Below are 17,520 nucleotides of genomic sequence, written 5' to 3'. Positions count from 1 at the left end.
TATGATTCTTCAGAAACCATTCTAATATGCTGATTTGTTGCGATGGGTGCCTGGCCCTGACCCAGCGAGAGGGCAAAGAAGCGCTGACCCATGCCTGACGTCTCTGCCAGCTGAACCAGGGCTGCTGTTGGGTCCACACCAGGGGACAGCACAAAGATCAGAGGAGTCTTCGTGGTGCTGTCCGCTAAAACCTGAGGCGTCACACTCACACACACACACACACACACACACAGTAAATGGGTTTTCGTACAAATGCAGATGATTTTGACTGTTTCTATTTTCTAAGTAAATGAAAAAGTCAAAACGCATACTAAAAAACTGAGAGAAAAATGAAAAAGGGGAAAAATCAATTGCATTTAGGTAACCCTGAAGCATATCTGATTTATTTCATGCAGTCTCTCACTCTGTCTAGAGGGAGACGTAGGCCGGCAAAAAAATAAAAGCCCTGGTGTTGGTAAGATGTGTTGGTTGTTATGCTTCAGAGATCCAGAGAGGTAAGAGTTAAAAAGCACTCTCACATTCAATTTTCTGAGTTCAAAAGCTGAAAATGTCAGCTTCTTATAGAACGGTGTCATTGACAATCTGAGTACATTTCACCTTAATGTAACACAAAACTTAGCAATTTTCACATCTCACCCAAGAGCCACTATGATATAAAGAACAAAAAAAAGTTCTTCTTTGCTCGTTTTCATACTAAGGTTTAAGGTGAGCAGACGTCTTTGTGTGTGTGTGTGTCCTTCATATCGAGAATGGGCGGCTCTACGAACTGAGAGCCCAGGTTATTGATGACGAAAGTCATGACGCAGAGAGACACGATCCTGTCGGAGAGATCGTACAATCAGCATCCTCTGCAGCTCATTGCAGTTTTTCTGCCATTCTCCTGTGCAGAGAGCGAAAGAGAGGAAAAACAAAACAAAGAGGCAGATTGTGGCATTCAGGTCAGGAAGGGAGAGAGGGAAGAGAAATGAAGAGGGAAATTAAGAAAGAAGGTGATAATGTGTTTCACTTCACTAACTATAAAAGGGGAATTTTCATTGAGTTGTATTGTTTTAATATTGCTCTAATGATATTTTCAATTCCCTAACAAGGATCTCTGAACCATGAACCATTTAAGTACCGGCACCTTCTTTTTTTTACCAGAACTGAATGATATTTGCTTCAGGCTAATGGTATATGCATTCTTCTGCCAATGTGGACAGAACACCATTTTAAATCCATACAACTTTGACATTGGCTCTAATTCCCATTAAGAACCATTAAGTAGCCAGAATCATTCTGATTGTAGTATTCCTAACCCAAACCAAACCTTATATCATAAAATTAGGTTCCCACAATGGTACACAAAACTTGACGGCCACACACACACACACACACACACACACATGTACCAGGAAGCGGTGCTTTCTCTGGTTCTGGATTGGCGTACCAGAGGTGCCAGTCTCGAGGGTACTGCTCAAACGAGGCCATGAGTCCATGGAAATTAGTCAGTTTATCCAGTTCAGTTATGTTGTCCCAGTTAGAGTCCAACAGCCAGCTAGAGCAGGGGTTATCCATCTGTTTCTCCTTATCCAGAACCTAACACACACATACCACACAGATTGCTTTATGTAACATGAGGACTAATTTTTAAACAAGTCAAAACAATCTTTTCCAAAAATCCACTTTCAGAACCAGAACACACTCACAAACATGCTCCACCCTGCAGCTCTCACCAGACCCCCCCCCCCCCGGAGAAAGAAGCTGTATTCATCAATGTTGAGCTTCCTGGACGCCACACATGTGGAAACTGAACAGGAGCTTGTGACACTCAAACAGTCCTCGACAGGTGTATCTGCAAACAGATCAAACTCTCTGATATCACTCTGAAAGTCAGCTTAATATGATTTAAAAAATCATAAAAAATGTGAGATGACAACGAGCAAGCACTACATGATGATTATATATGTGGCTGTATGTGTGTGTGCATCATTTATGACATTTTTTCCATGAGTAAATAAACTTATTTACATTTGCATGAGACATATGAAGATTTAAACATTGTGTTATGCTACATAGTTGTACATGCACAACTGTTCAAATGTTTGGAGAGTTTTTTTTTTTTAAGAAAATAATACTTATAATAATACTATTTAGCAAAGATTGACTGAACTAATTAAAAGTGTCTGTGACATTTCAAATAAATGTGGTTCTTTAAACTTTCAAGTTAAAAAAGAATTATTACACCTTCCATAAAATATTTTAAGCACAACTGTTTTCAGTTGTGGTAATAAGAAATATGACTTCTGAAGAATCATGTGACACTGAAGACCGGAGTTCTAGCTGCTTTGCCATCACTGGAATAAATGACAATGACGTGAAAATACTTTTATTTATAAACAGTCATTTAAATTATAATAATATTTCACAATTTTATTGTTTTTATTGCATTTTTTTAATCAAATACATGCAGCCTTGGTGATCACAAGAGGCTTCTTTCAAAACCATTTAAAAACAAAAATCATACTGATTCCTAACTTTTGAATTGGTAGTGTATATACAGTATATATAATTTTCACACAAATATTAAAATAGCTTTTATATTACATTTTTTTGTTACAATTAAACTAGTTTGAATAAAATTTTTGAGATTTTTATGCTTTAAGACAAAACTTGTTTTTAAAAGGCATTTTGAAATTAGAAAAAGTACATGTGATAGGCATCTGCAAGTTTTAATAAAAATCAACCTCTGGGGCATAAGAGTGCAAGTACAGTGAAAAAACTCCAAAAACCGCACAGTAACAAAGTAACACCTCTGTAAATATATGCATGTGTATGAGTGTGTGAGTTTGTGTTTCAGACCTGTAGACGGCATAAGTGTGGTGTCTGTTGAGGTTGTTTATCCTCTCCTCCAGTTTGTGGCTGCGGGGGCTGCTCTCTATACTCAGGGTGAACAGGTTGATGTAGGTGTCCAGAGAGAACTGATACATGGGATCTATACAGCCCAGATCATTCAGTACAAAGAACAGGATGAATGTCCTCTGGGCGCAGGGGCGGTAGGCCTGAACACACACAAACACACACAGAGTGGTGTCTATAACTTTATCTGCCTCTCCTGCTATCAACATCCTCATCTCAGCAGCCTTTTATCTCTCTGCCTTATTCAGAGGCGCAATCTTTAATCCAATTTGGCAACCCTTTCAGCGCCCTCCTTCACACCATCTCTCTCTCCTTGACCTACCCCTCATCCTCCCCTCTCTCTCTCACCTCTCTGGCGGTATCGATTTGGCTCTCGGTCAGTTTGCTGATCTCCAGTTGTTCTGCGACCTCCGTGGCCGTGACTTTGGAGGTCTGCAGGGTGTTCACCAGCTGAACGTCATCCAGCAGGGAGCCAGATGCCTCATTCAGCAACCTGTACACACACATAAACAAAATGGATGAGTGCAAAATGTGAGACTTGCTAGTATAAATACACTGTTGATTAGAATTACTGATGTGTTAGTGACACTTGTATGAAGGTGCTAATGCAGAGCTGTGACATGTGTGAGCGTGTGTGCCGCCCACCGCAGGATCTCGTCCTCCAGCTCCTGCAGTTTCCTCTTGCCAGAGGCGATGTTGATCACCAGAGAGTCCTTCTGTTCCTCCAGCTCAGGATGCTCCTTCCTCACCACGATCCCCAGCAGCTGGGCTTCCAGACCCTGATGCACACAGAGTTATGTTTCATCCTCAAAGACCTCTGTCATGGGAACAAGTTCATTAACATACACACTGACCTGTTCTTTAACAACAAAGTTGACAATGGTGGTTTTGGAAGAGATTTCAGGAGTGTAATGCGAATTAGACAATTTGGTGGTCATGTAGAAACGGAATTCAGGACTGTATTCCACTTCTTTATCTCCCAGTTTTAACAAGAAACGCCCACCTGCAGAACACACAAAAGAGATATGCAATATTTCCACAGATCATTCCTTTTGGAATTCGAACCTATAACCTTGCCAGGCCAAATCTTTAATCACTGTGCCAAGTTTTATTTGCCCTGGTGACAGTTTCTCTGGCCCTGAGACATTTTTTCTTATGATATTTTTAAGTATTAGAAACAAAATACAGATTTTTTAAAATTTATTCCAGTTTGCATGATGTAAAGATAATTTTATAGCAAAAATGCTTTTTCAAATAAAATAACCTTTAATTAGCATTATACCAGTAAATTACACTGCTATAACATAAAAAAATGCTTCTAGCGGACACATTCATATATACACAACCTGAACCCATTACATCCTGCATATTCTGTCATCCTGATTGTTAAGCGATGTTATCAGTCAATGGTGAGTCATGTGTGTGCTTGTGTGTGTGTATAGAGGGGACTGACCAACTCTTGTAAGGGACTTGTTGAGAATGGGGGCTAGTGAAGGATCTAGTTCCTCTTGGACATTCTGTAAAACAACTGGGGAATCAAACTGCACCGCATTCTCCAGGATCCGCAAAAAATCTGGCATCTGCAAGTCTATTACCTTCAAGCCCTGAGAGAGAGAGAGACAACATGAGACTAGAAGAGAACATGAAGGACACACAGAGGACGAGATAATGACATCAACTAAGAAGAAAAAAAGTAAAGGTAGCAGAGAGAATAAATATGATTCAAACATGATAAATGGACATCGAAGAAAGAAAATGGGATGTGAAAAAGACGGAGAAGAGCTGGAGGAGGCAGAAAAGAGGCTTCGGCTCTGTCATTTTGTTATTATTCATAAATGTCAACGTTTAACTGTAACATGTGAACGGCACTCGGTGCTCCAGACACTCACCACTACAGATGACAAAAGACCTGTGAAGAGGAGGAAAAGGTCACAGACAGAGAGAGAAGAAGAACAGAGGCTGAAGCTGAACAGCAAATAATCCTGAGAGATGAAACGAAAGCATGCGTCTTCCTATGTCTCCTTCTGAACATATCTGACAGCCTATCTGCCCATCCATCTGTTTGTGTCTGTCTTTCGATCTATCTATCTATCTATCTATCTATCTATCTATCTATCTATCTATCTATCTATCTATCTATCTATCTATCTATCTATCTATCTATCTATCTATCTATCTATCTATCTATCGTTTGTTCAGCAAACAAAACCCACCCCGATACGCAAGACATCCGCCATTTTTGGAACGGTCTGCAAACCATGAGCGCTTTGACTGTATGCATCTACAACAGCAAGTTATACACTTGAATATCTTTGAATATTCATTGATTATTATGGTGAATGACGTCAAGTTGACCGTTCCAAGATGGCGGACGCATCAACGTATCCGGTGTGATCGAATAGGGCATCTACACATATCTATGGTGTAGACAGCAGCTGGTGAGAGAAAAGTAAGAAATGTCAAGACAGAAAGTGTGTGAACTGGAGTGATGAGGAGGTTTGTCTTTGTTTTCTTGCCTTTGTGTGTCTCATGAGGTTTAAAACGGTAATTTTGTTTTTTAATAACTGGCAAGACGTGGGAAAAGCTGTGTAAACAGGTTGCATACTGTTCGTCCAATCAGTGACAGTTACACCCCAAATATGCAAATAAGACCGTTAACACGGGGTTTAGGAATGTACAGTGTGAAACATCTGTTAATGAATACCCTGGATTAACAGTTAACCCCAGGTATAGTATGAGCAGTGTGAAATGTGATTACAGATAACCCAGGATTCCGTTTATCCGGGGTCAACAATTTCAAGTGTGAAAAGACCTTTTATCTGTCTGTCTGTCTATCTATCCATCATTCGTTCGTTCGTTCAGCAAACGAACTCTGCCCCAGCACAGAGACACAGAGAGTGAGTGTATTAATGTGCATCTGTGTTCAGAGGGAGTGATAAATGGAAGGTGTATTCTGCTGAAGGAGAGCAGGTGAGGAGATGTGGCCACACAGGGGACACAGTTTCCAACTCAGAGGAGAATTGAGTTTGGAGTTCTTGGGATTCTAATTAAGGGCTCTGAAAACGGCTTGTCTGTGGGTTAGACGGTGAGTCATGTGATGAGGCATCGTGACTCTGAGCAGGTAATGTTGGCACTGAATGTGGGTTATGTTTTTCTCCATGGAGAAGTAGATCTAGCACTGTCTAATAATCACGGCAGTCTCAGGTTCCATTATCTGTATTTGTTATCAAGACATTTACAGCAAAATAATGTAGTCTGAGTTCAGTACAATGATTCTATGAACTCATATATGTGTGTGTGTGTTATTCACCCGTTTGGACTCCATATTCTTAATCCACTTAAGCGCTTGTCCTTGAGGGTCCACCATTAGTGGCCATCTGTGAGGAAGGACAGGGAGAGAGAAACATTAGCTCTCACTATAAATGCATGTCACATTATCCATAAATAGGCTATTTCCTAATAATCCATAATCTCAAAATGCCATTAATCTGTTTGGTGTGTGTGTAAGAGAGGAAATTAGCATTAGCTATAAATGAACAATAAAAGAAAACTGAGCTTACTATTATCTTTAGCTAATTATTCTCCAATCACTATTCATTACTGCTCATTATTCATGAGATATCATCATTATTCTAATTAGCGTTAAGGGATTGGCTCTCTCGGCCTGACCGGTTACAACGGGTGATGATGACTCCGTTCTCAGTGGAGAAGGCATCAGATGGAAGGCCTTGGATATTCCATTCGCGCACTGCCGTGGGTTTAAACAGGAACATTGCAAAGCTGAACCCCAGAGAACACGGCACCCCCAATTCTCTCACCTAGAGATGAAAAGGGTAGCGGAGGATTCGGGCAAGGACATTTGAATGAGAGGAAAAAGAAATGAAGTGTTAGACCTGTCACCTGCATAATGTCATATATTCTAACCTGTGAAGTGTGCAATAAGTGGTTTTCAAACTTTTTTTAAGAGTAACCCTATTTTTTTCTTTTAAACTGACGCAACCCTATCTATCTATCTATCTATCTATCTATCTATCTATCTATCTATCTATCTATCTATCTATCTATCTATAAAATTAATTAGCATCAAGTTTATACTGGTTGCTAAAGATGAGCTGAGGCAAGACAGACAGACAAAGAAAATGACAGTCAGAACAACAGACATAGTAACATAAAAAACAATAGTCACAGAAAGACAGGCAGACAAACAGATTGACACCTACAACAATGGAATGACAGAATGATAGAAATAATGGCAGACAGGCAAATAGACAGAAAGACAATGACGGACGGACGGACGGACAGACAAAGACAGACAGACAGACAGATGTATAGATGGATAGATAGATAGAAAGAAAAACGCAGACAGAAAGATTGCCAGAATGATACAATGAAAGAAAGAGAGACAGACAGACAGATAAGAAAGAAAAAAAGAACATCAAAAACAAACAAAACAAAAAAATAATAAAATGATAGACAGGATAACAGACCGGTAGACAGATACCTGTTTCATCCAGATATGTGTGACCAGCTCATCTCTGTAGTTGGACAGGAAAGGGCCCATGTAGGACAGGAAAGCAGCAGCCAGCAGGCTGTCTCCCACCAGACAGGACATGTTCTTCTCCAGACCCTGAGCCATCACACACATTCACAATCACATCAGAGACCCCTGGCTGCATTTTCACATCCACATATAAAACATCAAGGTGACTGGAGGGTGACTATGTGTGTGTTTGTGCGTACAGCCACTGTCTCCTCCCAGCGAACTCTCTCTCCTGCCAGTCCAGACACCAGCTTGCTGGCCCGGTCCAGTTTGAGCTCCATGTCCTCAGATTTCCTCCGTAGCTCCTCTTTCTGGGCCAGCTTTTCATCATATTGCTGCTTCAGCTGATCCAGTTTCTCTCCTACCTATAGACACACATACACAAACATGTTTTTTAGCACTATATAACTCGAATAGTATTAGCAAAGTCACGCCCACATGCATGTACAAATATAGTGCAGGACAGACTGACACACGCTGACCTCTCTGAGTTTGCCCTGGGCCTCAGCCAGTGAGGCCTGTTTCTCAGCCAGCTGAGTCATTGCTCCATGCAGCCTGGCTCTCTTAGGCTCAACCACCCTGTAGATATGGCCATATACCTGATATATGCACACACAAAGGTATGAGAACATTAAAAAATGTTTTAGTGTCAAGACCCCTTGACACCAAGAATGATAACTTTAACAGTATCTAAGAAAAAATCTTAAACTCTAAAGGTGCAGTCAGATTACTGAAATTTGCAGGCAAAAAAAAAGTAAATTTTCAAAAGTGTAGCAAGAAGTATAGAAAAAACTGTCACATTAAAAAACAAGGCAAACAGAAAAACAAGGCAAATTTGCATGACCAACTTGAAAATCTGTGGGGAACTTTTTCACTCTTACACAAAACTCTTAGTAGATTGTATTTAGTAGAACAGTAGATTTGACTGCACATTAGAAGAACCCACTATAAAATATAGTATTATAGGAATTTATGTAGGAATGATTGTTTTACCAGCTAAAGACAACTGCAGCTCATCCAGAACGCTGCTGCCAGGATTCTGACTAGAACCAGAAAATCTGAGCATATCACACCAGTCCTCAAGTCCTTACACTGGCTTCCAGTTACATTTAGGATTGATTTTAAAGTACTTTTACTCGTTTATAAGTCACTCAATGGCCTAGGACCTAAATATATTGCTGATATGCTCACTGAATATAAACCAAACAGACCACTCAGATCATTAGGATCGAGTCAGTTAGAAATACCAAGGGTTCACACAAAACAAGGGGAGTCTGCTTTTAGCTATTATGCGGCCCGCAGTTGGAACCAGCTTCCAGAAGAGATCAGATGTGCTAAAACATTAGCCACATTTAAATCAAGACTCAAAACTCATCTGTTTAACTGTGCATTTGTTGAATGAGCACTGTGCTATATGTCCGAACTGACTGCAATACATTTTATGTATAATCATTTTCTTTCAATTCATTTTAAATCAATCTCTATATCATTTTAAAATTCTTTGTTTTTATTATTTTTATTTCCATGTTTTTATTGATTTTAATGTCTATTTCACTTTCTTTTATGTAAAGCACTTTGAATTACCACTGTGTATGAAATGTGCTATATAAATAAACTTGCCTTGCCTTGCCTTGCCTTGCCTAAAGAACAATAAAAATATTGAAAGACAATAAAAATCAGAATAAACAGAAATTGTGATTGTCTTATTGTCTTTCCTTCCCTATTGTGACTTTTATCTAAGAGAAACAGCTTTTCAAATAATAAAAAAAACAAAACATGGTGGGACTTGATTTTGTCTATTTGGAATTAATTGGATGGTTGTTGTTTTCTAATTACTGTGATCTCATGTAAGTGACAGGTGACAGGAATTTATTGGCCAGGCATTGCGCCAATGCACACGTTATCAGAGACAAGACACTGTTGTGAGGGGGTGGAGAATGTGCATGGATAAATAATTTATACTAAACACTGAAATACATAAAAAAAATAAAAGATATACAGGTCCTTCTCAAAAAATTAGCATATTGTGATAAAGTTCATTATTTTCTGTAATGTACTGATAAACATTAGACTTTCATATATTTTAGATTCATTACACACAACTGAAGTAGTTCAAGCCTTTTATTGTTTTAATATTGATGATTTTGGCATACAGCTCATGAAAACCCCAAATTCCTATCTCAAAAAATTAGCATATTTCATCCGACCAATAAAAGAAAAGTGTTTTTAATACAAAAAAAGTCAACCTTCAAATAATTATGTTCAGTTATGCACTCAATACTTGGTTGGGAATCCTTTTGCAGAAATGACTGCTTCAATGCGGCGTGGCATGGAGGCAATCAGCCTGTGGCACTGCTGAGGTGTTATGGAGGCCCAGGATGCTTCGATAGCGGCCTTAAGCTCATCCAGAGTGTTGGGTCTTGCGTCTCTCAACTTTCTCTTCACAATATCCCACAGATTCTCTATGGGGTTCAGGTCAGGAGAGTTGGCAGGCCAATTGAGCACAGTAATACCATGGTCAGTAAACCATTTACCAGTGGTTTTGGCACTGTGAGCAGGTGCCAGGTCGTGCTGAAAAATGAAATCATCTCCATAAAGCTTTTCAGCAGATGGAAGCATGAAGTGCTCCAAAATCTCCTGATAGCTAGCTGCATTGACCCTGCCCTTGATAAAACACAGTGGACCAACACCAGCATCACTGACTGTGGGTACTTGACACTGGACTTCAGGCATTTTGGCATTTCCCTCTCCCCAGTCTTCCTCCAGACTCTGGCACCTTGATTTCCGAATGACATGCAAAATTTGCTTTCATCCGAAAAAAGTACTTTGGACCACTCAGCAACAGTCCAGTGCTGCTTCTCTGTTCAAAAGTGGCTTGACCTGGGGAATGCGGCACCTGTAGCCCATTTCCTGCACACGCCTGTACACGGTGGCTCTGGATATTTCTACTCCAGACTCAGTCCACTGCTTCCGCAGGTCCCCCAAGGTCTGGAATCGGTCCTTCTCCACAATCTTCCTCAGGGTCCGGTCACCTCTTCTCGTTGTGCTGCGTTTTCTGCCACACTTTTTCCTTCCCACAGACTTCCCACTGAGGTGCCTTGATACAGCACTCTGGGAACAGCCTATTCGTTCAGAAATTTCTTTCTGTGTCTTACCCTCTTGCTTGAGGGTGTCAATGATGGCCTTCTGGACAGCAGTCAGGTCGGCAGTCTTACCCATGATTGCGGTTTTGAGTAATGAACCAGGCTGGGAGTTTTTAAAAGCCTCAGGAATCTTTTGCAGGTGTTTAGAGTTAATTAGTTGATTCAGATGATTAGGTTAATAGCTCGTTTAGAGAACCTTTTCATGATATGCTAATTTTTTGAGATAGGAATTTGGGGTTTTCATGAGCTGTATGCCAAAATCATCAATATTAAAACAATAAAAGGCTTGAACTACTTCAGTTGTGTGTAATGAATCTAAAATATACGAAAGTCTAATGTTTATCAGTACATTACAGAAAATAATGAACTTTATCACAATATGCAAATTTTTTGAGAAGGACCTGTACAATAAGAATTGTCATTTTGGATTTCATGGTGACTTTAAAGTGCTTTGAATAAACCACTGGTGCTGATGGTAATATAGTTACCATTATAGTTTTTGTTGTGAACTTGCCTTTGTGTATATATATATATATATATATATATATATATATATACACACACTAGGGATGCTCGGATCGATCGGCCGGAGATCGGTATCGGCCGATAATCACATTTTATGACTTGATCGGTACTCATACATTTGACCGATCTCACGAACCGATCGCAATTTGATGACGTCAACGCATGACGACGTATATGATGCGTGGGGACATATGCTGCAGTCATCTCCAGTGTGGAAATGATATGACGTTTCGAGAAACAATGAAAAATTCGTTATATGTCGTGTATGTTTTGCATGATGATATGATGAATGGATGGTTCATTTTTAACAGCAGATTCAGTGATGTTAGAGCTGATCTGCGCATCACTGCCATACACCTCTGGCTGCAGACTTGCACTTGCACTCTCAGACTTGCACTCTCAGGCACCTGCACTTCCGCAACTGACGTCACTTGCAGTCGACACCTGCAGTCTTCGGTACCTGTTTCTCAGTTCAGATTATTACATTTGAGTGGCATTTCCTATATTTCTTCTATCCTGCTCTTACAGATGCATCAATCAATATTATTAGTTTCGGAAAATCCCCTTTTGCCACAGTGCACTTCATGTTGCACTATGTATCACTGCAGTTTATGCCCTGCCCTGAAGCCAACCACCCTGAAAAAAAAAAAATGAAGCAACACTGGGAAGTCCATTTAAAAAAGGCAATTGTTTTCCAAGGTAGGTTCGTTACTCTATTTTATTGTAGCTGTAGCTTACTTATAGAGGCTCAAACACAGTCATAGATAATTATCCTTAAAATAAACATTACAGTGTGCTGCTCTGACACAATTTGTGCTGTGTAAACCACTATTTAAATAAAGACTTCAAAGTTAGTGTACCTAATTATGTCATCACCTGGCTATTGATTGATTTTTCAAAATTTATTGAATATCGATTTCTAATGATGTTTTGGTATTGTTTTTCCTGATTTTTATACTGTGCTTTATCTACAGACAAAAGATTATGTCGTTGCCATTTGCCCTGCAGAACTGAGGCTCATTACCATTGCCTCAATTGCAGCAACACTGTTCTCAGGAGATATGTTATGGAAGCTCACCTTCAGATATGCTCATCCTTAGATGTACCCCTCCCCTCTTTGGCTTCACAACCCTCTAAAACACCACCTGCACTGGTTCCTCTGACTGCAACGACACCTGGGCTGGCTTCAAAGCCCTCTAAAATGACACCTGCACCGGTTCCTGTGTCCACAACGACAATGACACCTGCACCGGTTCCTCTGTCCGCAACAACAGGTTCACAGTCATCAAAAAACAAAAATGTGATTAAATGCCCACATTGTTCAGTCACTGTGCTAAAAAAGAACTTGGTAATCCACATTAACCGAAAACATACTGACCATTCAAAAGATATTACAATGAAATCACATCTTTCTAGTGTGTGTATTGACTCATCAAATGGACTGTCAGCAGTTCAAAGAAGTGGTCATGGTTTCTCTGTACCAGTTCATGTACAGAGAAAGACGTGGGGCAAAGCTCATTATGTTAGGTGCGACTTGGAGGAATGTTGCCAATACCAGCTACTTGCTCACCGGAGTGGACACACATTTAGTCTCTGTGAACACCTTCATTCACTGGATTATTGTTGTGAGAGAGCATTTGAGGAGTTCTTCGAATCAAGTGTCCTCGATGAGATGGTGAAGCTCAGATTCATAAGAGAAGCAAAGAAGGCAGTTTGTTTGTAAAGGCAAAAATCAGCACAGGCAGCTCATGTCCCATGTTCAGTGTTGGTGGCATTAGGTAAATCTCAAGAGCAAATCACCCTCTCCATACATGAGCCTTCTATTCATCACTACAGTCGCCTTGGGAGAGTATTGGTCACATACAATTCCTCTGCTGGTACTTGGCACTGCCCATGTGCAAAGCCCCGAATGTCTTGCCCTCACAAAAACATTGCCAAATGGCACTTATTCCAAACAAATAAGAGCTTATTCACAACAGAGAACGCTACTAAATTGAGTGACACCTCGTGTCCGCAGCACTTAGATGAGCACATCGACACTCCCCCAATTGACCTTCAAAGCACTGTGGAATATATATATATAACAAAAAGAAAATTCCAGGTAATCTCCAAGACGCAGCGGCCAAATCAAAGACATTTCCATCAAGGTATCTTCCAGTGGAGACGACTTGTATGATCTGCGATGGTGAAATTGCACTTGATGAGCCAGCACTGATTACTGCGAAAGCTAAAATTGTAACCATGGAAAGTGTCATTGATGGTAAATTCAATATTCAAATATATTCATTCATTATTCAAATGAAAAGAAACAGCTCAGAACTAAGCAAAGCATTTGTTTATGTTTCTGCTTTATAAAAGGTTGTATCATAATCATTATGAATGTTATTTCTTTTTTGACTATTTTTAGACATCTCCACTTACACCAGAAGATGCCTAGGGTGTAATATGATATATAGGTACCAGGAATGGCAGGATGGTCTCCACAATTTTGATGATCATGTGCTTCTGAGTCTCGAACTTTGCATATATCTAAGACACAGTTTACAGGTTTGTCTTTATTACGTAGTATTTTATAACTAATGTTCCCATCCAGTAAAGAAGCCATTCAGAGAATTTAATTAACCCATTGTCATTATGTCTATTCCAGAACCACGTATCAGTTTCCAGGGCTATAGACACTTTGGAGGGCCTCCAGGGAGTAAAATACCCCAACAGAGACACCATACTCCATGGGTACTGTCATTTCGAGGCCTTGACAGATACCGACTACATATATTCTTGTGTTAACTGCGGTTACCATCCCCCTGTAGTTATTATGGATTTGCACAAGAAGGGTGTTTTTAGCATGTCAGGTAAGAGTTTGTTTGCTATAATATGATAATCAAAGTAACAAAGTAAATGTACTTGTATATATTTATAGAATTTTTTTTTCCTTAGTGAGTGACCTCAAAGAGCCTCCACCTGAGTTTAGAGGGGAAGTTGACATTGAGGATTTCTGGAAATCAGTCAATCTTGAGATGATTGCTCGAGGATTTGTTCCCAGTAAGTGTTTTCTCTTTTAACCCACAAGGAAATTGCACTTTGTCTCAGTGTTTATATAATGCAGACTTCTAAATATGTGCATTTGTCTCAGGCCGGACCAAAAATCAATTTGCTGTGCAACCTAGTTATTCAAGGTGGGCTCCATGGATAGGACACAAAACTAGGATTGATCACACTGTACTGAACACAGAATTTGCAAAAGTTGCAACAGCAAAGGTCACGTCAGCTGAAGTGCAAATGATGAATGTGTCAGAAGACCGTCTCGTGGATGAGCTGATGAAGCAGAAGGTATACATTTTGAGAAAATTCAACTAATTGCTACAGTTGAATCATGTTCCCTTTGTTAAAAGAATTGTTCTGACTATGTTCTTACTTTATATAGCAGGTTGGTGTTGTCAGAAAACTCTGCAAGGCCTGCAATATTGACTCTAAAGGTTCTCGCATGGATCTCATTTCAAGATTGCGAGCAGAGATGAAGAACAGCCAGTCCTATGACAAAATGTTCCAGAAAATTTGGGGAGCGTCAGGTGGGAATAATTATATTTTTCTTTCATGAGATAACTATTGAAAAATAGCAATTTTTACATGTCCTTATTTAATTTTGTATTGTAGCTTATCCAGGTGGTTGGTCAGTCATCCTATGCCCACATGGTGTGGTGTATAGCATAAAGTTTAATTTGAGAGCAGAGAGTCCCAGAGATTTTGCGGACCTGCTGTTGTCATGGAAGCACATTCCTAATGTTAGTATTTATGATTTTGCACGAGGCTTGGCCACGCATGGCAATTTGCGTGTACCTACAGCTATCCCGTTTCATCCACACGAAGGGACACTTGCTGAGCCAACACCAGAAAACATCAGTTCAGCAAAGCAGGGCAAACTGAAGGTGTCTCTTCCTTGGCTGTTTGAGAAAACAGACAATTCAGATTCCAAAGGCCATCCCATAACTGGATCATCTGAGCACTACGTTTTGTACGACAAATTACATGAATCAAACGCGAACGACCCCCAGGATGTACTCAGAAGAATTCGCCTGGTCCCAGAGCTACAGGGTTGGCTGAATAGTCAAATTGCAGAGCAGTTTTTTGCAAGCTTGCGGAAAAACAACTATTTCCTCAACAACATGGCACCTTCAACGCACATCTTCATTATGCGCAACATTGTTCATCACAAGAACACTTCCACAAACCAAAAGCTTCTGGAAGTACAGCTGCAACGTGGTCACAGACCTCATGGTCTTCAAAATATCACCCTTTCTGACTTATAGGACAAGCAATTCTAGGTTAGTAGCCAAAAACTATGCTGCACTGCTTTCTGTTATAAATCGCAGTAGTAAACTTGTTATACCCTTTCTTTCTCAGCCCAACAAGCCAGTGACAGAGAAACTGTTCAGCACCATCCACATCAGTTAAACCAGAAAGACTTTGGTGAGTTTTTTCTTGTAACTTTCAATGTTTTTTTTTGTCTTTATGCTTATACTTTTGTCTTAATATATGCAGAAAACTGTGGACCTCAATGTGAAGTATTCACTAAGTGTGAAAATATTGCAGCTTGTCGAGCGTCATGGACTTTGGGAAGTCATCCAGCTCAAAAAGAACTAGTTACTTTCAATAATTAATACAACAGTTTAATTTAATTCTGTGGTACTGTGGCTTTTTGGATGTTGAAAGCTGTTGTTGTTGTTTATAGCTCAACTATATACTGGACATTGAGAGAGCATGAAATGAGCTGATTGTTCGAACCCCGTGCTGACTTTTGGACATTGGGCTTGAACAGAGACATGGAGTCCACTGTAAGATCTTGGCTGTTTTACATTGCTTTATATGTTTATTTTTACATTAAGTCCTAATACACGTTGTAATTATATACTTTTTTTCAGATTGGAAATAGTTGTTTTCAGTTGATTGAAAGCATTGCACAGTCAAAGGTATTTTGAGTATATATTTAGATACTAAGAAATACATGTTGGTACAGTGTACATATTATAAAAAATTACAATACTTGAGTATTTACAGTACATGTTTTGAATTCTGCCTTGTATACACAATATCCTGCAGGGCAAGAACATTTACATAGGTGACCTTTATATTGTACCAACATGGCTGCCACCAAAGAACTGTGATTATATACACTATAATCGAGTAAATCTAAAACCAGTCTAACATTGTTATGGATTGACCTTCCCTCCAAAAAGCCTGATTGCGTTTCACTAATTATGGTAGAAATACCTTTTTTCAATCTAGCAGCTATAGCCCCAGAAAAAAATTTATAATCAGTGTTAAGTAAAGTGATAGGTCTCAAATTATCTAAAACTCTTTTATCTTTTCCCGCTTTAGGAATGAGTGTAATTAAGCCTTGCTTCATACTTTCAGTCAACTCTTTCTTGTCAATACATTCCTTCAGGGCGGCAAACAGTAAATTCCTCAAATTGCCCCCCAAAAAAATTTAAAGAAATTATTGGTGAGCCCATCTGTCCCAGGGGATTTGTTTAAGGGCATCTTCATAACAACTGCGTCTAATTCTTCAATTCTAAGATCTGAATCACAAAATCCCTTAAATGAGTTCTCAATATGGGGAATATTGTTTTGGATTTTAGCAAAAAAAATATCTGACTTATCTGAGGAAAAATCTGAAGAAAATAATTTAGAATAAAACAGAAACGCTTCTTTTTCAAAAAATTTTTTTAAATCTTTGCATTCCTCATCTTGTATTATTAAACTATCAATGGAGTTCCTTTGCTGTCTATTTTTTTCTAAATTACTAAAATAAGAAGAGTTCTTTTCTCCATCCTCAATCCATCTGGCACGCGACCTTACAAAGGCCCCTTGTGCCTTCTCGAACGGCTGGAAACTTATTTCCGGTTTATTTGTGTTGATTGCAAGTGACGTGGCAGGAGACTGCGGGTGTCGACTGGAAGTGGCGTCCTTGCAGAGGAAATGCAGGTGCCTGAGAGTGCAAGTGCAAGGCCGTTTCTCAATATGCGTACTTGTCTGTACTTGTGTTCTTGTGGACTTGTGAAACGTCATCAGTCGCTGCCGAAGTACTGTTCCAATTCAAAGTTCACATCTAGCCAAGTCCAGTTCAAATCCCCGGATGTGTTCTTGATCCGCCCCTTTTACCGAGGATGCATCGAGAGGTGACTTGTGCGGACTTGATACGGGCCATAACCCAGAATTCAGTTCGTCCTCCCGTCCTCGAGAGTTCGTTCTTCTGAGTCGAACTTGGCAACTCCAAACTCGAAAGGACGGAAGTCCAGACTCTGCGAACTTGGTATTGAGAAACGGCCCAAGTCTGCAGCCAGACCCTTCTCATCAATGCACGCGTCTGAGGAGCACAGGCTTTACGGCTCCACGGGAACCGCTCTATGAACATTTATT

The 17,520-nt window shown here is 39.8% G+C and overlaps 1 pseudogene across 1 annotated transcript in view; it reads right to left on the bottom strand.

Moving 5' to 3' along the window:
* Nucleotides 1-17,520, bottom strand: part of LOC306869862 (dynein axonemal heavy chain 2-like) — a 183,453-nt pseudogene that overhangs the window by 12,554 nt on the left and 153,379 nt on the right. Inside the window, exons 60-73 of the transcript in view lie at nt 7,918-8,034; nt 7,636-7,800; nt 7,397-7,522; nt 6,565-6,713; nt 6,206-6,272; nt 4,349-4,499; nt 3,750-3,898; nt 3,541-3,674; nt 3,244-3,388; nt 2,839-3,038; nt 1,713-1,831; nt 1,389-1,575; nt 716-880; nt 2-191 (exon numbers count right to left, since the gene is read on the bottom strand). The product of the transcript in view is annotated as a dynein axonemal heavy chain 2-like (transcript). The remainder of the gene's footprint in view (nt 1; nt 192-715; nt 881-1,388; nt 1,576-1,712; nt 1,832-2,838; nt 3,039-3,243; nt 3,389-3,540; nt 3,675-3,749; nt 3,899-4,348; nt 4,500-6,205; nt 6,273-6,564; nt 6,714-7,396; nt 7,523-7,635; nt 7,801-7,917; nt 8,035-17,520) is intronic.

The sequence above is a fragment of the Barbus barbus genome, assembly GCF_936440315.1.
Source record: "Barbus barbus genome assembly, chromosome: 1".
In the NCBI taxonomy this organism is placed as follows: Eukaryota; Metazoa; Chordata; class Actinopteri; order Cypriniformes; family Cyprinidae; genus Barbus; species Barbus barbus.
Note: the sequence above shows the minus strand (reverse complement) of the source record. Positions and strands in the feature narration are given on the sequence as shown.